The following is a 25,290-nucleotide window of genomic DNA, read 5'->3' as shown; positions in this document are numbered from 1 at the left end:
TACAGGTACTCCACTTGGCGCATGTCATATCCCCAAGAACCATGGGGGAACACCACTTAGGGTAAACCATAATCAGAGGACAGAACACAAACTATCTGTGGAACACCACCACAGTAGGCTTACCGCCAGCCTAAAAACGCGTAGTGCAACTAGTGGACGCCAATGCAACCACTGGATGTCAAATAAACGGTCAACGAACCCAGATCATGGGAAAAGGAAACCGTTAAGATACAGGCCTATGGAGGACGACGAAATCTCGCAAGGAGGCGCTGAACAGCCGAATCGGCATGGGCATCAAACAAAAGGACCCCATCAAAGGGTAGGTCAACAAGGCGTTCCCAGATTTCACCGGAAAGACGCCATCTCGCAACCAAGCATGGCGCCATAGAGCCACCGAACCAGCCATAGCCCTGCCTAAGGAATCTGCAGTATCCAAGGCCGAGCGGATTGTAAATTCCGGCAAACCACGGCCATCACGGAGAAGAGGAAGGAGGTCAACACAAGCGACCTCAGAAGCGGCCGACAGAAGAGACTCGGCAGAGTCCCAAAGGGCAGATGTAGCCCGAGCCAAGGCACTGTGTTAACTGATCGAAGAGTTACGCTAGTGGAGGCGAAAATGTTACAGCCCCCCCACGACTACAGCCATCTGGACTACCGGGAGGGAGCAAGCAACAGCTGAGGCAAGGAAGGGAAAGCAGTTTGCAGGACAAACCCCTGAACATCTGGGTGAACAAATAAGCAAACTGGATCATGTGGAGGTGGTGGTGCAAGATAGAACGAGCCACCGGATCACAGGAAGCTGGTCGAGCCCAGGTGCCCAAAAGGGCATCATAAAGAGAAGCTTCGAAAGGTAGAAGCGGCTCTACAGTCCCTGAACCCGACTTGGACCAGGACAGACGAGCCGAAACCTGGTACATTTGTCCAAGTATGATCAGATCTGGAGACACATGTTTCTCTGTCACCATAGTGACATTGGCACCTGTGTCCCTGTAAGCCATTGCTTATTTTCCAATAAGAATAATCAAAACTCTGGAGGCTAGCCAAGAACTTCAAAAAGCTTGGCATGACCAAAAGGCTGTTTTCACTGTTTACCAGCAAGACAATAAAGTGTGGGATATGGAGGCTCTGGCCCCAGCAGCTCTCCAAGACAATTGGAATGTCCCCCACACTATCCTTGATCAAAAGGGCGAGGCCACCTACTTGATGGACCTAGGGACTTCAAGAATTTCCCATAGGGTTCTTCATGTGAACCATCCGAAACATTTTGTACACAGGGCTGACATGGGCTTGCTCATGGCAAATGATGAGGGACAGGAGGAAGAGTGGCCCTCTCCCTTATCTCTCTCAGAACCCTGATGGGTCAGTAGATTGAGTAGCCTTGGCAGGCAGCCTCACTGACCAACAGCAAGCTGATTGTAGGCAAGTCCTCAATCAGTACAGACACATGTTCTCCTTGACACCCAGTCAATTCACCTGGAGTACCCATGGAGTGGACGTGGGTGACAGCCTGCCTGTAAAGAGTAAAATCTACAGACAGATTGACCACATCAGGGACTGGATCAGAGGTCCAAACGATGCTGGAATTGGGTGTCAGTGAACCTTTAGATAGCCCCTGGGCTAGTCCAGTAGTCCTTGTGCCAAAACCTCACACAAAGGGTGGAAAGGAATATGCTACTTACCAGTATGCATCTGTTCTTGGCATGTAGAGCTGCAGATCTACACACTTTTGCATAGATCGCCATCTGGTGATGGGCCCGGATGTTTGCAGTTTGTTTTTCCTCTTGGAAAGTCTTTGGAAGTCACGAGGTCGGTGACTCCTCCCTTGGATCGTATTGCGCATGGGCTTCGGCTCCATCCTCAGATTGTTTTTCGCCAACAGGGAAAGATGGAGCGTAGTAATAACAGTGAAGAAACCCATGTGTGTTGTATCTAAATAAGATAGACTGGAACAGATCCAGGTAGCCGGGGAGGCGGGTGGGCATGTGTAGATCTGCAGCTCTACATGCCAAGAACAGATGCATACTGGTAACGAATAGTTTCTTACCTGTCGGTGTAGTTTTGCAGCTTGAAGATCTTTCTGGATTCACTATGCTGCGCATTATTCCGCGATCTCGTGGTTGGGTCCGGATTCGTAGTCTTTTCTTTGGTTTTTTTTTGTAGCCCAGGTGGGCGGCGACGACCCACCATTTGGTGCACCTCTCGTGACGTCGTCGTGCTGCCTGCGGAAGTCCCACCTTTGGGGCGCCATCTTCGGGTTCTTTTTTCCCCCCTCTTTTTTTTTTTCTTTTTAAACCCTAGGCGATTGATTATTCCTTCAAGTCCATTTTTCTGTACGTTTTCATTCCTTCGGATCTTTTCCATTTTACCCTCTCTTCCTCCAGCCTCATCTTCCTGGCGGAGGCGGGCGGGTTCGCTAGTGAATCCAGAAAGATCTTCAAGCTGCAAAACTACACCAACAGGTAAGAAACTATTCGTTTTGCAGCGTGAATCTTTCTGGATTCACTATGCTGTGCATAGACTTTGTAGCGGTTTTCCTAAATTTGTGGCGGCTGGGTGGTAGATGAGCGTTGGTCGTTGAAAATGTGTTGAAGCACCTTCTGTCCAACCTGTGCTTCCTTGTTCATCTGAATGTCCACGCAGTAGTGTTTCCTGAACGTGCGCACAGATGCCCAAGTTGCTGCCAGACATATGTCCTGGATGGGCGTGTTCGCCAGGAAGGCAACGGTGGCCCCCTTCTTCCTTGTGGAGTGAGCTTGGGGCCCCTCCGTTAGCTCCTGTCCAGCCTGTTTTTGGCAGAATTGAATAGTGAGGGAAATCCATCTAGCGATGGTGCCCTTAGTCACTGGTGTACCCATGAAGCTAGTAGCAAAGGACACAAACAGCTGCTTTGATTTCCTGAGTTCCTTGGTTCTCAATGTAGTGCATCACCGCTCTTCTAGCGTCGAGGGTGTGCAGCGCCTTTTCTGCGTTTGAAGTCGGGTTTTGGAAGAAACTTGGTATCTGAATACTCCGATTCATGTGGAACGCAGACACCACCTTGGGCATGAAGTGTGGGTCTGTCCTCAGGACTACCCTGTCCTTGTGAATCAGAATGTAGGGTTCCTGTAGTGTTAGTGCTTGAAGCTCGCTGACCCTGCGTAGTGAGGTTATGGCCACTAGAAAGGCCATTTTCATCGTTAACATTTGCAGTGTGGCCTTGTGAATGGGTTCAAACGGTGCCTTCATGAGCTCCGTCAGAACCACGTTCAGATTCCATGCAGGCGGCGGCAACCTTTTCGGAGGGGCCATTCTTTTGGCTCCTTCCATGAATCTCTTCACCACCTGCGAAGTGAAGAAACTTCCACCGTTCTCACCTCTGGTGTAGGCAACGATCGCCGCTAGGTGTACCCTTAGGGAGCTCGAGCAGAGGTTACTCTTTAGAAGGTGTATGAGGTACCTCAGTACTGTTGAGTCTCTTGTCATTCTGTTTTGCAGGCCCCTCTTCCTGCACCACACAGTAAATCTCTGCCATTTTGCGCTGTAGCATTTTCGTGTAGTTGGTTTCCTTGCCTCCCGTAGCACCCACATAGTGCTAGGAGGCAATCTAAGGTGCGCGAACTCTAGGTCTTCAGGAGCCATGCCGCCAGGTTGAGGGTCTCTGGCTCTGGGTGCAGGACCTCTCCGTTTTGCATTGAGAGCAGGTCCTTCCTCCTCTCGAACCTGTATGGATTGCCTTGTGCCATTTCTTGAATTTGTGAGAACCATGTCTGCCTTGCCCACTGCGGAGCCACTAGGATCAGAGTCATGTTGCTGGTTCTGCACTTGTCGAGCACTCTGTGCAACAGGGGTATCGGTGGAAAGGAGTAGGCAAATGTCCTCGACCAGCTTATCCATAGGGCATTTCCCTGGGATTGCTGATCTGGTTGCCTGGACGCGAAGCTTTGGCATTTTGCATTTTGGCGTGTTGCAAATAGGTCTATTGTGGGAGTTGCCCATCTCCGGAAAAGCTTCTCCGTTTCCTGGCCATTGAGCTCCCACTCGTGCGATGCCGAGGTCTGCCAGCTTAGCCAGTCTGCCTCCACATTGTCCTTCCCCGGTAGGTGAATTGCCAGTAGATCTATCCTGAGAGGTATGGCCCATCTCCAAATCTCCTGTGCCAGAGAGGAAAGAGGGAACAACTGTGTCCCCCCCCTGCTTGTTGATGTAGAACATTGCCGTGGTGTTGTCTGTTTGAACCAACACCCTCTGGTTGTACAGGTGCCTCTGGAATGCCTTCAGGGCTAGTGGGATTGTCTTCAACTCGAGGTAATTGATATGGCGAACCGCATCTGCTGGAGCCCACAGACCCCTCACTCTGAGGTTGTCCATGTGCGCTCCCCATCCCTTTTGCGATGCGTCCGTGGTAATGGTCATTGTTGGGTTTGGTGGTGCCAGGCTTCTCCCTGCTGTCATGTTATCTCTGTTCCACCAAGTCATCTCCTCCTGCACTGCGTGCGTAACAACCACTAGATCCTCCCAACTTCTGTTTGCTTGTGACCATTGCTGTTGTAGCCATTCTTGGAATGGTCTCATGTGCAGGCGTACATTCGGCACCAGCTGGATACACGACGCCATCATCCCCATCATCTTGCTCACTGACCTCACTGTCAGAGCTCGCCCCTTCAGGAAGAGCCGCGTCTCCTTCAGTAGGGCATCTGTCCTCCTGTCGCTGGGCACCACTGTGCTGTTCAGGGAGTTGATTTTTGCTCCCAGGAAAATCTTCACCTGTTCCGGTTCCAGCGATGACTTCCCCCAGTGAATCGAGAACCCCAGGTTCGTCAGAGTGTCTGTTACGCGTTTTGCGTGCCTCTCGCACTTCTCGCGTGAGTCTGCCTTGACCAGCCAGTCGTCTAAGTAGGGGGTAAACATGGATCCCCTGCCTTCGTAGGTGGGCCGCGACTGCCGACAGGCATTTTGTAAACACCCTTGGCGCAGATTTTAATCCGAAGGCATGGGTTGTGAACTGGTAGTGTTCCTGGTCGATGTTGAACCTTAGAAGGCCCTTGTGTCTTCGGTTTATTGGGATGTGCAGGTAGGCATCCTTGAGGTCCACGGTGACCATGAAGTCCCCGTCTCTTATTTGGGGCAGTACCTCCTGCAGCGAAGTCATTTTGAACTTCTGCGTTCTGATGAACTTGTTTAGGTAACGCAGGTCCAGGATGGGTCTGAGGTTTCCGTCTACTTTCGGGACCACGAAGTAGTTTGAGTAGACCCCCTTGTTGCGTTCTCTGAACGGCACTGCCTCTATGGCTCTTTTTTCTAGAAGTTTCCGCGTTTCCTCTCTGAGAAGGACCAGTTCTTGATCCGATCTCTGCCTTCCCCTTGGTCTTCTGTTTGGAGGTCTTTTCTCCAAATCTACGCAGTATCCGTACTGCATGACGTTCAGTATCCACTTGTCTGTGGTTATACGCCGCCACTCCTGAAGGTAGAACCTCAGTCTTCCGCCTACTGGTGTTGTATGCTCGTAGGCCTTTGATTTTTCTCTCCCCCCTGATGTTACTGTACTGCGCCTCACCCTTGGGGGCATGTCGAGGGTAGGCGTCCTCTTGCGTGCTGAGTCACTTTGATGAGGGCTGGTCACCCCCTCTCCTACTCTCGCCACGTCCGTTCCCTCTCCCGCAAAAGGACTGGCCCCGAGGTTGGTACTGCCAGTTTTGCTTCTGCTGGCCTTGTTGTCCGTGACTATCACCCTGCTGACCCTGCTGGAACGTCTGGTGCGACGCCCCCTGCTGGCTTCCTCCCCGACCGTAGGGTCTCCGAGGGATTGCCTCGCCTCATTCCCCTCAGCTGTAGGGCCCCCATGGACCTCGCCGTTTCGTTTTCTTTTTTCAGCTGGGTGAGTTTCTCGTCTACTGTTGCTCCGAACAGTCTCTCCGTTGAAGGGGGTGCTAAGGATGTTGTTCTGCACCTACGGTTTGAATCCAGAGATTCTTAGCCATGCATGTCTCCTCTCGGTGACCCCTATGGCCATTAGTCTTGCCGAAGTCTCTGCTCCGTCCAACGCCGTCTTTATACAAGAGTTGGCGATGTTTTTACCTTCGTCCACCAGGTGCGAGGCTCTCTGGCGGTACTCTTCGGGGAGATGCTTTACTAGCTCCCCCATCTCGTCCCAGTGTTGGTACTGGTGCCTATTGAGAAGTGCATTTGAATACGCCATGCGCCAGTGCATAGCGGCGTTCCTCTCGACCTTTCTTCCTGTGAGGTCTATCCTCCTGCTTTCTTTATCAGGTGGTGGGCCCGAAGTTGCTGGTACGTTGGCCCTTCTCCTGGCCGTGGAAGCTATGATGGAGTCGGCGGTGACGCTACCCTTGATGTAAGGGGGGTCCAGGTTAGAGTGCTTATACTTCTCAGTCCTGGGCGTGATCGAACGGCAGGTCGCTGGTTCCTTGAAGGCTTCTCTCCCCTGATTCATCACACTTTGTAGCATGGGGAGGAATTGGCTCCTCGTCTGGATGGGGAGCAGGGTCTCGAGGAGGAAATCTGCTTTCGGCCTCTCTTCGTTGAGTTTGACGCCGAAGGCTGTCGCTGCGCTCCTGACCACCATATTGTACACCCCGATGTCGCCGGGTGGCGAAGGCCTCGAAGGGTACGTGTCCACGGGCTCCTCCGGGTTTTCGGTGTCGAGATCCTGCCATTCGATGTTGTGGCTGGTAGATGGCGCTGAGCTGTAGAACGACTGCTGGTCTTCTTCCTCGGCTTCGCCTTCATAATAGGTCTTGTCTTCCTCTTCGAGATCTCTCGTCAGCCCCTCGGTGTCGAATTCGTCCTAGACTTCGACGACGTCCGTCAGTGGAGCCGTTGGAATCTTGAATTCCTTCATCTTGGCGTCGAACTCCTTCTTCCTTTGAAGGATGTTCTCCATTTCGGCCTCGAGCCGCCTCTTCGTTTTCTCCATCTCGGAGATGCTTTCGGCGTCGACCGCGGGTCTTTGACGGAACTTGCGTCGACGTCGACTGTTCTTTCTGCGTCGAGCGTCCTGTTTCATGGGTTGTCTTCGACGACCCTTGCCTTTCGGCGTCCTTCGGCACCAGGGAGTCCTTCTCGAAGGATCCGCTCGGCCTCTTGTCCATGGTTCCCCCTTTGGTCGTCGAAGTTTTCGGCGCCGGGGCTCCCTTCGTGGACTTTGACTCGGATTTTCTCGAGTCACCCTCGTGTTTGAGGTATTTTCTGTTTTGAGCTCGACGATTTTTACCTAGTCTTCATTTTTCTTGTCGGTCTCTACGACCGTGAAGTTTTCGGCTGCCTCGGCGACGTTGTCCTCATCGTCCATGGAGAGGCCCAGATCGTAGAGCGACGGGGCCTTACCCTTGCCATCCATGCTGGCGTTGGCTCTTCGCTGCCGATCTCTCACCCGGAGCGTCTTCGGCGCGAAGGCTGAGCAGGCGTCGCAGTCCTTACTCTGGTGTTCGACCGGTAGGCAGAGGTTGCAGACCGGATGCTGGTCCTTCTGCGCGAACTTGTGGTGGCAGTTAGGGCAGAACTTGAATGGCGTCTTGTCCATTGCGCTCAGGGCCTCTGAGTGCGCATTCTCCAAGGGCGTCGAAGAAAAAGGCGCAAAACTTCCTTTCTTCGCGCTCCTGATGTAATCTCTTCCTTTCCTGTGGTATCTTCGTAGTAGTTATCGACGAAACTCGCTTTTCTTTCTTCCTTCGATTGCAATTCTGGAGCTTCCCGATGACGATCCAGACCCAACGGCGGAAAAAAGAATCTGAAGGAGGCGCCCCAAAGGTGGGACTTCCGCAGGAAGCACGACGACGTCACGAGAGGTGCACCAAATGGTGGGTCGTCGCCGCCCACCTGGGCTACAAAAAAAAAAAAACAAAGAAAAGGACTACGAATCCGGACCCAACCACAAGATCGCGGAATAATGCACAGCATAGTGAATCCAGAAAGATTCACGCTGCAAAAGTAGCATATTCCGCTCGAGGCATATGAGCTGCAGATTACACAGTTTTGCATAGACTATATAGCAGTTCCCAACCTTAGCGGCGACCACCGGTATGTGTTGCAGTGGTTTGAAATAGTGTTTGTAGTACAGCCTGGCCCACACTAGCTTGTTGCTTGGTTTGCACATCTACGCAGTAATGTTTAGTGAAAGTTTGCGGTGTTGACCATGTAGCTGCTTTGCAGATATCTAATGGGATGTTCCCTAGAAAAGCCATAGAAGCCCCTATCTTTCGTGTAGAGTGGGCTTTAAGGGGAACAGATAGCGTTCGTTTTGCTTTGTGGTAGCAAATCTGGATGCATTTTACAATCCACCTAGCTATCCCCGATTTTGAGATGGGGTTGCCTTTGTGTGGTGAAAGAGACAAATAGTCGTTTGGCCTTTCTGAAAGGTTGTGTTCTTTGGATATAGTAAAGTAAGGCTCGTTTGACATCTAGCATGTGTAGAGTCCTCTCTGCAACCGTTTGAGATTGCGAGAAAAATACCGGTAATTCTACCGATTGGTTTAGATGAAAAGGGGAAATGACTTTAGGTAGGAATTTTGGGTTGGTACTGAGAACAACCTTGTTCTGGTGCATTTGGAGAAAAGGTTCCTGTATGTTAAGTGCTTGTATCTCACTGACCCTTCTAAGGGAAGTGATGGCTACAAGAAAAGCTGTTTTACATGTGAGAAATTGCAGTTCGCATTTATGCAAAGGTTCGAAGGGCGGTCCCATGAACCTTGTGAGAACTATATTTAAGTTCCATACAGGTGAGGGTGGTACTCTGGGGGGAATTATTCGTTTTAGGCCTTCCATGAAGGCTTTAATGGCAGGCACTCTGAAAAGTGATAGGTGCTGCCGGTTTTGTAGGTAAGCGGCAATTGCTGCGAGGTGTAGCCGAATGGATGTATATGCTAGGTTACACCTTTGTAGATGGAGTAAGTAGCATATTATGTGTTGTATAGACACGTCTAGAGGATTAATTGTGTTATGGCAATAAACAAATCTTTTCCACTTGGCAGCGTAGCAGGCTCTAGTGGTAGGGCGTCTAGCTTCTCTGATGCCGTTCATACAGTCAGGGGGAAGGTTAAGGTATCTGAATTCTAGGATCTCAGGAGCCAGATCGCAAGGTTGAGCTGAGCTGGGTCCGGGTGCCTGATCTCTCCATGGTTCTGGGTTAGGAGGCATGGTGAGAGGTGTAGCTTTTGGTGTGGTACTACCGAGAGTTCCAGCAGTGTGGTGTACCACGGTTGTCTGGCCCATGTTGGAGCTACTAGGATCAGTGTGAGGGAATGCTGTTGTAGCTTTCGCACCACTAAAGGAATTCGTGGGAGAGGTGGAAAGGCGTACGCAAATTTGTCTGACCAGTTCATCCATATCACATTGCCTTTGGACAATGGGTGTGGGTATCTGGCGGCGAAGGTCTGCCATGGTGTTTTGGACTCGTGGTACATGCTGGGCCAGGAGAAAGATCGTGTGGAATTGCCCATCTCCATATGCTCTGTGCTAGTTGAGAGAGCTGTGGAGAGTGTGTGCCGCCTTGTTTTTGAATGTAATACATGGTCGTCATGTGGTCTGTGCGAATGAGGACTGCCTTGCCTAAAATCTGTGTTTGAAAGGATTTTAGGGCTAGAAAGATTGCCAGTAACTCCAGATGGTTGATATGGAGTAACTTTTGTTGCAGCGTCCATGTGCCCTGCACTGTGAGGCGTAATAGATGAGCTCCCCAGCCGGAGAGCGATGCGTCTGTTAGTATTATTTGTGGAACAGGGTCCAGGAACGGTCGACCTCTGGAAAGATTTGTGGTGTTCCACCACTGCAGAGAGAGATGGGTGCGACCGTCTACCAACACCAGATCTGTCAGTTGCCCCTGGGCCTGGTTCCATTGGCGCGCTAAGCACTCTTGGAGTGGACGCATCTGGAGTCTTGCGTGAGGCACTATGAAAATGCAAGAGGCCATCATCCCCATCAGTTGCATAAACACTCTTGCTGGAAGGGAGTGTTAGATATGAATGTTTGACGCAAAGCCTGAATGCTTGCAATCCTGGCCGGATTGTGGTAGGCTATGGCTTTTGAGGTGTATATGGTGGCACCGAGGTATTGCTTTATGTGGGATGGTGTTAGCTGGGACTTTTGGTGGTTCACCGTGAAGTCTAGCTGGTGAAGTAGTTGGATTGTAGTGGCGGTGTGGTGTACACATTGGTTGTAGGACGTGGCTTTTATCAGCCAGTCGTCCAAATATGGGAAGACGTGAATGTGCTGTCTTCTGAGGTGTGCCGCCACTACCGCTAGGCACTTGGTGAATACCCTTGGTGCTGTTGTGACCCCGAATGGGAGCACCTTGAACTGGTAGTGTTGCTCGTCCACTACAAATCTGAGGTACTTTCTGTGAGCATGGTGTACCGGAATATGAAAGTATGCGTCTTTCAAGTCCAGTGTGGTGAGGAAGTCGTTTTGGGAGAGGAGCGGAATCACCTGCTGAAGCGTTACCATGTGAAAATGGTCTGAATGTATGTATGTGTTTAGGGGCCGGAGATCTAGAATAGGCCGTAGAGTCTCGTCCCTTTTTGGTATTAGAAAATATAGGGAGTAGACCCCTAAATTTTGCTGATTGGCGGGAACTTGTTCTATTGCCTGTTTTTGTAGGAGGGAGATTACCTCCTGTTTTAGTAATGTGGAATGTTCTTGTGACATTGGGCGTTGCCTGGGTGGAATGTTTGGGGGGTAGATGTCAATTCTAGGCAGTACCCCGAGCGAATAATTTGGGTCACCCATTTGTCTGAGGCGATGGTCTCCCAGATATGAAGGAAATTTTGTAGTCTGCCCACGACCGGAGTGGGATGGTCTGGAGGGAAGGGGGGGGCAAGGGGCTGGGGTGGGGGGGGGGGGGGGGGGGGGGGGTGGAGTCATTTGGTAGGCGATGTGGCAGAGCGGGCGGTATTTGTTTTGCCTTTGCCTTTGTTATTGCCCCTATTGCCGCCTCTTTGATAACCCCTAGTGAAGGTGGACTGAGTAGGGGATTTGTAGGAAGTGGACGCGCTATCTGAGGAGTAGCCTCTAGCCGTACTCCGAAAGGAAGAGCGGCGAAAGGAGCGCCTAGGAGGGTGTGACTGCAGGGCTCCCATAGATTTCGCCGTATAAGTGTCCTTCATTTTCTCGAGGGCCTCATCTACCTTTGGGCCGAATAGGTGTTCTTGGTCAAAGGGATGATTCAGGATGGAGGCCTGTACCTCAGGTTTGAAACCTGATATTCTCAACCAAGCATGGCGATGGAGGATGACGCTATTGTTAATAGCCCTGGAGGCTGTGTGTGCTGCATCTAAGGCACAGCGCATGGAGGTGTTGGTTATTGTCTTACCCTCTTGAATTAATTCATTGGCCCTATTTTTATATCTGAGAGGTGGTGCATTATGGTTTCTAATTCATCATAATGCGCCCTATCGTATCTGGCCAATAGCGCCTGGGTGTTGGCGATACACCATATATTGGCTGCCTGTGACGCAGAACGCTTTCCTGACGCGTCCAGTAGCTTTGACTCTGTCAGGTGGTGGTGCTTCGCCTGACGCCTGGGAGTTTGACCTCATCCGTGCAGTGGAAACCACTAGGGAATCTAGTGGCGCTGGCCCTTTGATATAGGCAGGATCTGTGGGGGCAGCCTTGTACTTTTTTTCTACGCGTGGGTTAGTGACCCTAGCCCTGACTGGATCCTTAAAAACCTCTGGCGCATGTTTAACCACCCCCTTGAGCATGGTAGTATGGAGGTAGACCTATGTGCGGTATCAAAGGTGTCGAGGAGGAAATCCTCCTCTACTGGGTCAGTGTGTAACTCTACCCCTTGATAATGTGCCGCACTCTGAAGTAGGTGGTGGAAACCTAATGAGTCTTCCGGTGGAGATGGCCTGGAAGGGTAAAGGTCATCTTGTGGGACGTCTGGAATATCTGGATTATTGTAGTGGTCCCATGGGTCTGGCGATCCTGTAGGGGTGGGGTCTTGGGGTACATCCCCTGGATCGTGATATGGGTCCCCCTGATCATCATCGTCTGGAGACGGGGTCAGAGAGCGATGAGGTGGGGGTGGAGAAGGCGGAGGGGGCAGAGGTGGAGAGTGTGGAGGAGGTGGGGAAGGCATTCTGAAAGGGGAGGTAGCAGAGTCCTTCCTCTTTGGAGGTGGAGGCGGAGGCGGAGCCGGTTTGTCCAAATGTCTTTTTGGAAGCGAGTGCCAAATGTCCAGTTTTTGGATCCTTGGTAAGAGTTTTTTGCTAGGGATCCAGTGTAAACAGTTCCTGTGACAATGTTTGTTCCATCGGCGCCGAAGTTTTTGGGGCCGATGACTTTTTAGGCTTGTCCGTGCCGTGCTTAGCACTGGGCTTGGGAACCTCAGTTTTCTTGGTCGGTGCCGAGGTGGGCTTCGGCGTGGAATTGTCGGTGCCGAGGGCCTTATGGGGTTTGGTCGAGGACTTCGGTGCGGAGCTCGGTGTCGAGGTAAAGGCCAGTTTCTTTCTCGGTGCCGAAGTGTGTTTCTCGGCACTGCTGGAGGGCTGGCTCGAGCCAGAGCCGCCGGAAGGCTTATTTGGCTTCTTCACCGGGCCCGAAGGTGGGGTGTGTGAAGCAGTGTCTCTGGTCTTGCCTAGGCCCGGAGGCGAAGGCGTGACCGAAGCCTTTTTGGGTGTGGGCGCGGGTGTTTGAGGGGGTATAGTACTCAAGACACTGCGCCGGGGTGATGTCCTCCACATCTGAGTCGTCGGCTTCGGAAGCACCGACGAGGTCCTCTTCGGTGTGCTGCTGTCCCGGATCTTCGACGTCGTCCCCGAAGATGTCGACTGGAACGGAGGTCGAGGAGTGCGCCATGTTTTGTCTGGCTCTTCGATCTCGAATAGTCTTTTTCGATCTGAAAGACTTGCAGGCCGGACAGTCTCGAGCCTTGTGTTCAGGGGAGAGGCAGAGGTTGCGCACCTCATGAAGATCGGTGTGGGGGAATTTGGACCCACATCGAGGGCACTTCTTGAAAGGAGTTCTTTACATCAGCCGGGACCGGAGCTTGGGTAGGCCCGAAGACCGCCGTCGACGACTAGAATCGAAGATGTGTCGATGAAGAAGGTGATTGAGGAGATCTGGATCTGAACAATACCGCGATAAGCGAGGATTCGGCTTCGATCGTCGAACTGGAAATGTTCGGAACCGGAGCGCGAAGATTACATCCGAGCCCGATGGCGGAAAAAAACAATCTGAGGATGGAGCCGAAGCCCATGCGCAATACGATCCAAGGGAGGAGTCACCGACCTCGTGACTTCCAAAGACTTTCCAAGAGGAAAAACAAACTGCAAACATCCAGGCCCAACATCAGATGGCAATCTATGCAAAAGTGTGTAATCTGCAGCTCATATGCCTCGAACAAGAGAAGGTTGTGTGTGTACCACAGAGGCCTCAATGCAGTCACCAGGACTGATGCTCCTCCAATACCCCATAAGGAACAGGGTCAAGAGTGATATACATATAGCTAGGTCTGAACTGGGTTGGCGGAGTGAGCTAAAGAACGAGGATTGATTCAAACCAAAACTGTGACTGTAGGGTGAGTGTCTGAAAAGTTTCAGCGCTACGTCCATCATCTCCTTGTTTTTATCCAATTCCAAGGGCAGTTGAACTTGTAGATACTTTGGCATCAGCCAAGTTTGAGTACATTTGACCTGACTGATGGCTACTGGCAAATCAGACTAGAGGAGGATGCCAAGCCAAAAACAGCATTTTCAACCCCTAGTGGCCATTATCAATTTATTGTAATGCCTTAGGTCTGAAAAAAGCACCTGCCACATTTCAGAGGCTGGTGAACAAAGTTCTGACCGGCCTGGAAAGCTATAGTGCAGCATATCTAGAGGAAATAGCGGTCTTTAGCTCCACCTGGGAGGATCACCTGGTCCACCTCAGAAATGTTCTGGAGACCCTGCAAAAGTCAGGACTCCCGATCAAGGCCACTAAGTGCCAGATAGGGCAAGGTTGTATACCATTGTGGACTTGATTGCTCCCACTACCCAGACTCTTGTCAGGGGTGTCCTGGGCCTGACTGGGTACTACAGAAGATTAGTCAAGGGATGTGGGTCCATTGTGACTCCCCTGAAGGATCTTACTTCCAAGAAAATGCCCAAGAAAGTTCAGTGGACAGCAAGCTGTCAAAAGGCATTTGATGACCTGAAGCAAGCCATGTGCACTGCTCCCATCCTGCAAAGTCCCGACTACTCTAAAGCTTTCATTGTCCAGACAGATGCATCTGAGATAGGGGCTCTGTTTTCACAACTTAATGCAGAGAGCAACCAGTAGGTTTTATCAGCAGAAGGTTGACCCCCAGGGAGAAACGGTCAGCAATTGAGAGGGAAGCCTTTGTTGTGGTCTGGGCCTTGATAATGCTGAGGCCATACCGGTTTGGCACGCTTCATTGTTCAGACAGGCCACAAGCCCCTCTTACGACAAACAGATGAGGAAGTGTGAGAAAGTGCCATCTTACTTGCATGGTATGCCCCCACTTTTTGCTGAATTGCTGATCAGGTGCCCAGGGCCTGTGTTCCTTCCCTAAAAAGTGTATTGAAGCCTAAACCCAATTGGCATCTCTAGCCACATGTCAGCCCCTGGTAAATGGTACCATAGGTACCCAGGGCACTGTGACCAGAGAAGGCCCCTAAGGGCTGCAACACTTACTATGCCACCCTTAGAGGCCATGTACCCTGACACACACACACACACACACACACAGCCTTTAAAGGCTGAGTGTCTTGGTGCAGAACAAAACAGTCGACATGGCACACATCCCTGTATGCCATGCCCACAAACAATGCCCAGGCATACCTCAATCACCCCTCTAGCTGGGTGCACTATGCCAGTGGTGTGGGTACAGGTGCATGAGCCCTGTACACCAACAGTACCCAGGTCCATTCCTGGGCACTGTAAGTGCAGTGCAGCCTTTAAGAGTATATGGTGCTGGGAGGTCGACATCACGAACTCCACAGCACCATGATGGCTACACTGAAGACTGAGAAGTTTGGTATCCAACTTCTCAGCACATTAAACCCACACTGATGCCAGTGTGGGATTTAATGTAAAATGCAGAACAGAGGGCATCTTCGAGATGCCCCCTGAAACTAACCAACAACCCGCATCCTGGCTGAGAGGCCGCCTCCCAGTAGACATGCTGCTGGACCCCTGGGAAGAGTCATCCGCTCTCGTGGGTCTGCAACAATGCACATCCTGTGCGAGGTGCTAGGCCTCCTCCCTCAGGATGGGCAGGGGAAGCTTCAAACGCATGCCGATTTTGTGAGCTTCTCCAGGCCACTTGCTGTACTCAGCCATTGGCTCCCACCAGTTCCGACCGCCACTCTGGCGGGAAGATCGGCAGGAAAACCCAAGTGAGGAAAGGGGGTGTGCCAGCCTCTGCCAACCCCACTCCTCAGGTGGGGGAGGAGAGGTGAAGCACAACTCCGGGCTCTCGCCATCTTGAGGATGGGGAGCCCTACCCAATCAGGACTAGGCTCCTGCCCACCCCTCCCACTGGAGAGTGGCAGGCTAGGGGTGTACCCACCCCAGGGAAGGGACCCATTGGTCCCTGACCTCTACCTACCTGTAACGCCCCTACATTTATTATTTAGGGGCACCCTGGACCTTCCTTCCTCAGATCCTGATTTTGAAACAAGACGACCTGCCGTGCAGCTGCTAACAAGAGGACGACACCAACTGACTTGGCCCCGACCCTACAGGCCTGTCGACCCTCGACCCTGCTCCTGCTAAATCTCGGCGTCTCCAGTGGTCAGCAACCTCGAAAACCCCGGAGGACCTGACTGCCTTGCTCATCTAAAAGACTGGGACTCCCACGCGCAGTGGTTCTGCTCAAAACAAGAAATGCCTGGTGCCAGCCAGGAACCGCGAATTCTGCACACTCTGCACCCACGAGCCCGGCCTGTGCCTGAGTGGACAAAGACCACGAGGACGTCCCCCGGCGACTGTGACCCAGAATCCAGCACCCAAGGACCCTCCTCAACGCTCCTGCCGACACCTATAGCCTCATAAGCAACAGTTCCCTACCACCAGAGCCCTGATGGAGGACCTCCAGAAGATAACCGCGGGGAAATGGGTAGCTGGATCAAACATGGCCAAAATTCCCAGAGCCTTGGAAACAGCGTGGGCAAAAGCCGCACCCACCTCCGTATGGCCCCGCGGAGGGGAAAGCAGCTCCTCATTAGGGGGCGGCTGCAAGCTAAGGCGGCCATCCCCCAAGCCAACCGGAGGAAGGAAGAGCCAAGGCCGGAAGGAAGGAAGGAAGGAAGGAAGGAAGGAAGGAAGGAAGGACCGAGGAGTGGGGGCCTTGCGGCTCCTCCAGCAAAGACCGCGGTCGTGGAGACGGCGAGGAGCCGCCCTTAGACGACGTCGGGAAAAAAGCCACAGCATGGCAGCCCGCCTCCGGCGAGGATGACACCAGCAACCGCCGAAACCTCTGGAGAAGAGGAGGCGTCTGAAGACTAGTCAATGACCTGACGTCGGCCCGGCGCCTAAGAGTCCGCAACCTGAGGCAGGACACCTTCGCAGGAGACCAGAGCGGGATCGGAGCCAGGGTGGCGAAGGGGCGGTGCCGGAACGGCAGCTACCTGACCTCCAACGAGGCAGCCACCTGCACGGAGGGATGAGAAGGGCACGAAGAGGCACGAGGAGACGCCGGTCAGCCGCGACTCGTGACAGGGTGAGACAGGCCCTCCGCCGACCCCTGTGGTGCTGCCAGGGCCAGTAGCCGCCGTAGTGGCGTCACCTCGGCCCCCGACAAGGCTGCCGCCGCCTGTCCCGAGGACCGAGAGGGGCTCAGGCGAGAAGGGTCCTCCGCCCACCCCTGTGGCACCGCCAGGGTCAGCAGCCGCCAGTACGGCAGCGGCGTCACCTCGACCTCTGACAAGGCCACCGCCTGCCCCGAGGACCAAGAGAGGCTCGGGGGTGCAACCCGAGCCCCTGCGACTCCACAGGGACTACCACTGGAGTTTGCGGCGAAGCAGAGGCGTCTTGGTCCAAAGGCGGGACCCCCGAAGGGCCGGACCCCAACAGCACCACATCCTCCAAGCCTGGATCTGAACCAGTAGGCACCGCAGCCGCCAGCGACGCCGAGGAGGGCCCCGCACACTGCAAGGGATCCACTGACATCCCAGGAAAGGTAGGGAGGAGGAGGAGAAGCCAGCAAGGCCTGCAAAGCCGCCGCATCGGTCTCCATCTGGGCTCTGGTTGTCCCCACGCCGGGGAAACGGCAGATAAGGGTACGACCCGCGGGGCCGTACCACCCGCGGAGATCCCATGCCCCTGACAGGCCGGAACCCGACCCTCGGGGACAAACCGACACTTAACAGGTGAGGGGCGCATCTGCGCCCTGGGAGAAGATCGAAGTCGGCGAGGGAAGTCGCGGGTCCGAGAACCCTCCTCAGGGGCTGGCCGAGATGACGCCGCCGACCTGGACACACGAGCCGAAAGAAGTTTCATCCGGCGCTCCCACCGTGACTTCGGCTTCACCTGCTGGCACGCCTCAAAATCAGTGGAGTCGTGGTGCTCCCCCAAACACCACATACAGATGCGGTGAGGATCCGTCGCCGACATGAGGCGGCCACACAACGAAGAAGTTTTAAAGCCCGAAGGCATTCGCACTCGGTTCCCACACACGCAGCAACAGCAGAAGGAAAAGGTCTAAACAGGCCCAGGGCACAAACCGGATCCGCGCTGCACGCAGAAAAGGAAAAAACTGATTTAGGCGTGCCGGGGTGGGACCTCGCTGACGTCACGTGCGCAGACGACGCCTGGGCGGAGTCGCATGGTGCCGTGCCCCCGGCACGCAGAGATGCTAGGCAAAAAAGTGTTCCGGATCCAGTCTCACGTCGGGGGTTAATTCTACGTGAAGGAACCTGCGGCTAGTAGTCTCGATCAGATACGGAGATATGATTCACATATATGAGATCCTAATTTTATTCCATGTGGTGAGCCTACTTAAGGTTAAAAACAAACTGCATGTTTCCGACCACTTTAGGATGGGTCAACATGTTTCATTGTCAAGCTTCCTTTACGGCAATTTCATCAGGGCTCGGGCCAGAATTCACCACACTGGATTTCAAATTTGTACCATGGGTGACAGGTGGAAGCTCACAGAAGTCATACCGGTTCCCCACCTCTTGAGGGGGTATCCTTCAATTGTAAGTCTCCCTACGGCACAATCCGTAAGCGTTTGTATACCACGTGTTAGGCTTGTATCCCGCTGTATCTCGTTCCAGCGTGAAAGGTACAACATGGTCCTCAAGGGTATGATCAGCACTCCACCCGGCCCCAAAACACTAAACCCTGTCTGGGAGGTGGTCACACCTCCCTGTGACAGCATACCTCTTCTGCCTTCGCCTGCTACAGCTTGGCTCAGCAGCAGTAGGGCAGAATCTTATCTCTGGTCCGCTGCAGCCATGTTGTGCAGTCCATGTCTAGAAGACTGGTACCGGGAGCACTGAGGGCCTCCCGGGAGCACTGAGGGCCTCCCGGGAGCACTGAGGGCCTCCCGGGAGCACTGAGGGCCTCCCGGGAGCACTGAGGGCCTCCCGGGAGCACTGAGGGCCTCCCGGGAGCACGGAGGGCCTCCCGGGAGCACTGAGGGCCTCCCGGGAGCACTGAGGGCCTCCCGGGAGCACTGAGGGCCTCCCGGAGGAGCATTGCAGTGCATAGAATTATACTTCCCACACAGTTTACAGTGTGGGGGTATGTTTCCAACATGTTTGATATCAAACATGACAAGGTTCGTTACAGCCAGTTTAGAGATGGTCATTGCGTAAAGACGCATGGCCACTCAATGTATCATAATGGCTGATGCACTTACAGCCCGGGAGAATAGACTACGAAGGTTGTAGGGGTGACCTTTACATGCAGGGTCACCCTCACACTTAGACCTGAGCACCCTGCCTTCAAGATTGAAAGGTATGCTTTAGTGGTTATATAGGGTTTAAGTGCAGTGACCTTAAATATAGGGAAACCTAATTCTTTCGTAAGTGGTGCTAGCACCAGCTTACACAGGCTACAACGCCAGGCCTGTAGTTAGTTTGTGTGGTCTCATATGGGTGGCATAATGCATGCTTAAGCCATGGGGGGACCCTTGGGATACCCATGCCCTTGGTACCTCAGTACCATATACTAGGGACTTATACGGGTGCACTAATAACCAATCTGGGAGGTACCCAAGTACTTACCATTACCAATTTGGGGGAGAAAGCACAGACTCTGGGGTCCTGGTTAGCAGGATCCCAATCAGACTAGTCAGAAAGCATAGCACCAGGCAAAAAGTAGGGGTAACCATAAAAGCAGATCCCACTTTCCTACAGTTCCCTGGACGGACGAGGCCAAGGAGGAAATACAGTGGTGGCTTACCCACATAGAGTGAATTATAATTCCTTCACCAGTGGAAGGTGTATCCCAGTATGCACTCTGTTAAGCTTCAAACTGTAATGAGTTTCCCACAACTGTCTGTAATCAATAAACTGTTTATTCTCACAGTCTTCAATTGTTTTTGTTGCTTTTACGAATGTTCATCATTTTCACATTTCAGGTTTGTTTAGAACCTCTTCATATACATGAAATTCCATATTGTCAATATAAATATTTGGGTTACAGGGTTAAATCCCAATGCATTTCGGGGTTTTCCCTTCGTCAGGGGATACTCCCTGATTAAAGCCAGTCTCTCATTCCTAGTAATTCCGCGTTCCGAGACCGTTGGAATCGGCAGTAATACTCGTGTATTACTGCCGATTCCAACGGTCTCGGAACAATGAGCCGCATCGACTGGTGACAGGAGCAAAGCTGGAAACTACCAAGCCTTTGGAGCCAGGCTGAGCTCCTCCTATCCACAGCCTGGGCAGACAGCACAACAAAACGCTACAGGAAAAACATTACCTTTGAAAGGATAGGTTCTAATTTCTATGTTATGAAGATATAAGACTTGTGTGAACATAGTGCCTGGATTTAACTGACTGCTCAGAAGAAATAGCTATGAAAACAGTCGTACATGACAAATGCTGCAGTTGCCTTGTGTACAGGTTCAATGGGTGGACCCATCAACTTTAAAAGCACAATATTTAATTCCTATGGTGAATAAGGGGGTACGAGCAGGAAGAGAAACTTTCTTGAAAACTTCTAGCAAGTCCTTCACTACTGGGATTTTAAAGAGTTTAAGGATATGGTCTACATATAGTAATTGCTTCAAGTTGTACCTTTATAAATGGAAAGGAAAGGCCAGGCCTTGCCAAATGCAAACAATAAGGAATAATCACCTACAGAATCTTTCACAGATACAGTCACTTAAATATATATGATGCGCTAGTGAAAGGACTCTGCACCTTCCAAGCTGTCCATACAGTCTTGTGAGAGATCTAAATGTCCATACTGCAAGAATTCAGGAGCCAAACTGGTATAGTAAACAATGAGAGTTTGGGTTGTAGGATCTTGCACCCAAACATGTAGAGTAGATCGGGTCTGCAAAGCAGCTTCATGTGTGATCTCTTAGGTGAAGATCTGTAAACTACCACTGCTGAAGCAATTCCAGGGCTACAAAAATAATTCTCCCTCTGGAATATCGCAGCTTGATCAACTATTTTAGAATTGATGGACGGAATGTATAAAGAATTTACCTGACCAGTCAATCGAAAGGGCCTTCCACATGTGTGAGAAAGTGGCTCTGTATATATTGTTCCTTAATAGGTACAGGGTGTACAGAGTCCACAGTCCCCCAGGGTTTGACAGAGGTTAAAGTTAGATCTAACCTTACTCTCTAAAGTGGTAGCTTGGTCGAGCAGTAAGGCAGTATCAGAGGACAGTGTAAAGCATTGGTTGTACACTCTCAGTCAGCAAATGGTCTCACACACTCAATAACTGAACTCTAGGCCAATGGTTTATATATAAAAAAATATATATGCTTGTTTTATTTTAGAACCAACACTTGGATTTAAAATATACTTTCTCAGAATGAGATGTTTCATATAAATACTTTTGCAATATACAATTGACTTTTGTAAACAGTTACAAGTGGTTGCAACAGGCAACTCTATTTTAAACACAACAATGCATTGAGCTCAATGGAAAATCCAAGTTATTTGCAACAGATTACTTTTTAGATTACTTTTGGAATCCCAGATTACTTTTGGAATCCCAGAACTGGATGCTAGATTCAGTCCTGGGTCAGTACTCCGAATCAAGTGATGAAAGTCGACTTAATTACTATGATTTTTAAACAATATTTAGCTATTTTAAAAGTTGACACTTGGAAAATATTTCAAAGAAAACAGTCAATGATTCCCTATGGAAGAAAATTCAAGTTGCAGGTACAGTATGTTCGTTACTTTTGTAATCCAGTACTGGGTGCCTAGACTCAGTACTGGGACCTTTATCCAAAACAGGTAATTACGTTTTCAGATATTATACGATTTTTGAAGAATATTTAAAGATTGCAGAAATCGACACTTAGAAGAGATTTCACAAAAAAAACAGTCAATGATTTCCTATGGAAGAAAATTGGGTTACGAGTAAGTACAGTTGTAAGTATTTTTCAGAGTCAGTGCTGGTCACCAAGATCCAGCACTGGGAGCTCACCTAAGAGCAGGTGAGTATTTTAGTTTCCGTTACTCGGCTGATTTTTGGTGAATATTTTAAGATTTGAAAAGTCCACACTTAAAAGAAATTTCAGGAAAAAGCCAGTCAATGTTACCCTATGAGGAAAATAGAGTTATCGGTGTAAGGGTAAGTACTCGACTGGCAGAGTTGAGGTTCTGGGCATAGACTCAGGGGTCCCCCAGGGTCAGGTAGGTACAGTTCGTTCACCCTCAGCTACTCTAGGGCGGCCGGGTGCAGAGAGAGTTAGGCCCAATGTTATCCTATGAGGGATAGGGGGGGCCTTGGTTGGTGGCTGGTGACTGGCAAGCCACGCGGCTGTGGGAGCTGGGCTTCTGGTCACTTACTCAGGGCAAGTAGGGAAGTAGGTAGGTGTAGAGTTTTCACTGCCAGGGCCACTCGGGCGGCTGGGTGCAGAGTGCTTTTGAGCCTTCGGGCGCTCAATTGATTTCAATGGGAAATCTACGGTTTAGAAAAAGGCTGCAAGCTCGGGGACGAGGACTCTTCAGGTGCCGCCACCACCACTTCGAGAGGTAAGTTGGTAGTTGGAGGATAGGTAGGTACCCCAGGATTGGGCACAGGGGGCCGCGGGGCGCCACGTGCCTTTTGGTGTCGGGGAAATCGTACCCTCTGTTGATCGCGGTAGGGGGGGCACCTTGTTCTGCGGCTGCAGGCTTCTTCAGGAGTGTCGAGGGAGGTCCTTGGGTGCCGGACTCGGGGTCACAGTCGCCGTGGGGTCGTTCTCGGGGGTCTTTGTTCACTCCGGCACTGGCCAGGCTTGACTGGTGCAGAGTGTGCTGGGTTCGCGGTTCCGGGCTGCTGCCAGGGATTAGAGGTAGGTTTTGAGTAGAGACTCTACTCATGGGAGTCCCAGGGGCTTAGAGCCAAAAGGTAGCCAGGTCCTCCGGGGTTGGTGAGGTTGCTGGCCACAATAGATGCCGGGTTGGAGCAGGAGCAGGTTCGAGGTTTGACAGACCGGTAGGGCTGGGGCCAAAGCAGTTGGTGTCTTCCTCTTTTTAGCAGCTGCAGGGCAGGTTCTTTCTTCTTGCTCTTTGTGGTTTTGAATCTGGAATCTGCGGAAGGAAGGTTCAGGGTGCCCCTAAACACTAGATTTAGGGGCGTTACAGGTAGGTGAAGGGCAGGGACCAATGGGTCCCTGTCCTGGGGTGGGTACACCCCCTATCCTGCCTCTCTCCTGTGGGAGGGGGGCCGTAGCCAAGTCCTGATAGGGTAGGGCTCCCCATCTTAAAGATGGCGAGAGCCCGGAGATGTGCTTCACCTCGCCTCCCCCACCTGAGGGGTGGGGTTGGCAGGCTGGCACATCCCCTGTCCTTATTTGGGGTTGCCGGCCAAAGCTTCCTGCCAGAGTGGGGGGTTGCAGGGGCCTGGGGAAGCCCACAGAGGCGGTATGCCTTTGAAGCTTCCCCCTGCCCATCCTGGGGGGGAGGATATTTAGCACCTCGCCCAGGATGTGCATTGTTGCAGGCCCAGGAGAGCAGGGGCTCTCCTACCCAGGGGTCCAGCAACATGTCTGCTGGGTGGCAGCCTAGGCAGCCTCAGAGCAGACGTGGATTGTAGGTTAGGTTTAAGGGGGCACCTCTAAGATGCCCTCTGGGGTGCTGGGTACATTAAATCCCACACTGGCATCAGTGCGGGTTTAATGTGCTGAGAAGTTTGATACTAAACTTCCCAGTCTTTAGTGTTGCCATTATGGTGCGGTGGAGCTAGTGTTTGACGAGATCTCAGCACCATGTACTCTTAAATGGCAGCACTGCACTTACAGTGCCCAGGAATGGACCTGGGTACTGTAGGGGCACAGGGCTCCTGCTCCTGTGCCCACACCATTGGCATAAGGCACCCAGCTAGAGGGGTGGCTGATGTATGCCATGGCAGTGTAGGTGATAGGCATGGCACACAGGGATGTGTGTCATGTCGACTTTGTTTTTGTCTTGCACCCAAACACTCAGCCTGCAAAGTCAGTGTGTGTTTGTGTGTGTGTGTGTAAGGGTACAGGGCCTCTAAGGGTGGCACAATGAGTGCTGCAGCCCTTAGAGGCCTTCCCTGGTCACAAGGCCCTGGGTACCTAGGGTACCATTTACCAAGGGGCTGACATGTGGCCAGGGTTTGCCAATTTGGGTTTGGTTTGTTTTAGGGAAGAAACATAGGCCCTGGGCACCTGATTGGCAGGAGTCCAGGGCACACTCCGTCAAAGTACATTCAGCAATTCAGCAAAAAGTGGGGGCATACCATGCAAGAAAGATGGCACTTTCTCACAACACGAATCCTGTTTGGAAATACATCGAGGCAAATGTTGGGCATGTTTTTTTTGAGTCTACAAAAGTCTATTTGTGGATATCTATATTCTTCTAAAACACTTCTTTAGAACCACTCTGTTGACAATCCATTCATGATTATCCGCTTTGAATTCCCGGTAGGTTTATTGCAGTTAGCAGACCGACCTCATCAACAGCCATTTCCAAATGGTTTGGGCTTCCAGGAAAAAAAACTGCGATGGACTGGGATGCAGATCTAATAAATTAACAGTGGCGGAGATTACTTAAAGCATTCCATCCATCACTTTTTTGTATACTTCAGAGAACTGAGATGGGCACTTAACAGGGGCTATTCCAGATGCTTCGAGGTGACACTACCTGGTGAAAACACAGGTTGTATATCAACATGCTTGGCTCAAAGCACTAAGAACTGTCTGATAACCATGGTTCAAAAAGGCCACGAACAATAGATTGGAGCCTTTTTCTGTCCCAGTTCCTCTCCAAATGCCCTTAAGTCTTTCCATTGTTGCCCCCAAAACTGCAACCACTAGATACTTGTTGGCCATAAAATTAGTTCAAACCGCAGTGATACAGTTGGACTACCTTTCAGCACTGTACTTTTCTAATCATACAGCCATGAGTTAAACAGCAAAGTTTGTAATCTAAAAAGGGACAGGTGGATTCATGAACACCACTTACAAAGGACTGCTGTAGGAAGCCCACAGATAAGCTGACGTACACAAGGCAGGGTAGTCGAATAACAGAAGTGTGATAGGTAAAGTAGAAAAAAACAAGGAATGCTCACAGCAGACAGAGCGTTATATTGAAACTAATGTGGAATGTGCATAACATTCATGACGAGTCATATGGGCCAATGTATAACCTTTAGTAGGGCATACCAGCAGTATAATACTGTCCTGAAGGCAGCCAATGACGATATACTCCAGTAGTGCATGGGTTAAAGCAGAACTACTGGCAGAGGCTTACTCATTTAAACATTCACAGGGAAAAAGTAAGGATGCCAACACCTGAAAGTAGTAAGAAAAGGGGGAGCATGCAGAGTTAGAGGGCAGTGTTTGCAGCCTGGCATTTCATCAGGTTCCGATGTCTGAACATGAAAGTACATCAACTTGTGCACCATGCTGGAAGTAAGGTTTCAGTGTAGTGATTTTAACTATACTACTTACAATAACAGGTATTAAACCAGATGTGTTCAACAAACCAGCAAGGACCATAACAGATATTCAGGATATCCATATGAGAAATTTATTTACAAGAAACCTAAAAAAGAAATATTTGCAATTTGGATTATCTTAAAATCTGGAGGCACCAATACCGGACAACCCTATTTTAGGTATTCAGATATCTCAGGCTAAGATATTTTTCAACTGATTACTTCACTTTAATCCCACCAATACTATACTAAACCATACAC

At 51.2% G+C, this 25,290-nt stretch overlaps 1 protein-coding gene across 4 annotated transcripts in view; it reads right to left on the bottom strand.

The window, feature by feature from the left end:
• Positions 1-25,290, bottom strand: part of LOC146789998 (putative RNA-binding protein Luc7-like 1) — a 183,268-nt gene that overhangs the window by 22,924 nt on the left and 135,054 nt on the right. The gene's annotated exons all lie outside the window — the stretch shown is intronic.

This window comes from Triturus cristatus, chromosome 10 (genome assembly GCF_964204655.1).
Source record: "Triturus cristatus chromosome 10, aTriCri1.1, whole genome shotgun sequence".
In the NCBI taxonomy this organism is placed as follows: domain Eukaryota; kingdom Metazoa; phylum Chordata; class Amphibia; order Caudata; family Salamandridae; genus Triturus; species Triturus cristatus.
This window is presented reverse-complemented; position numbering and strand designations above follow the sequence as displayed.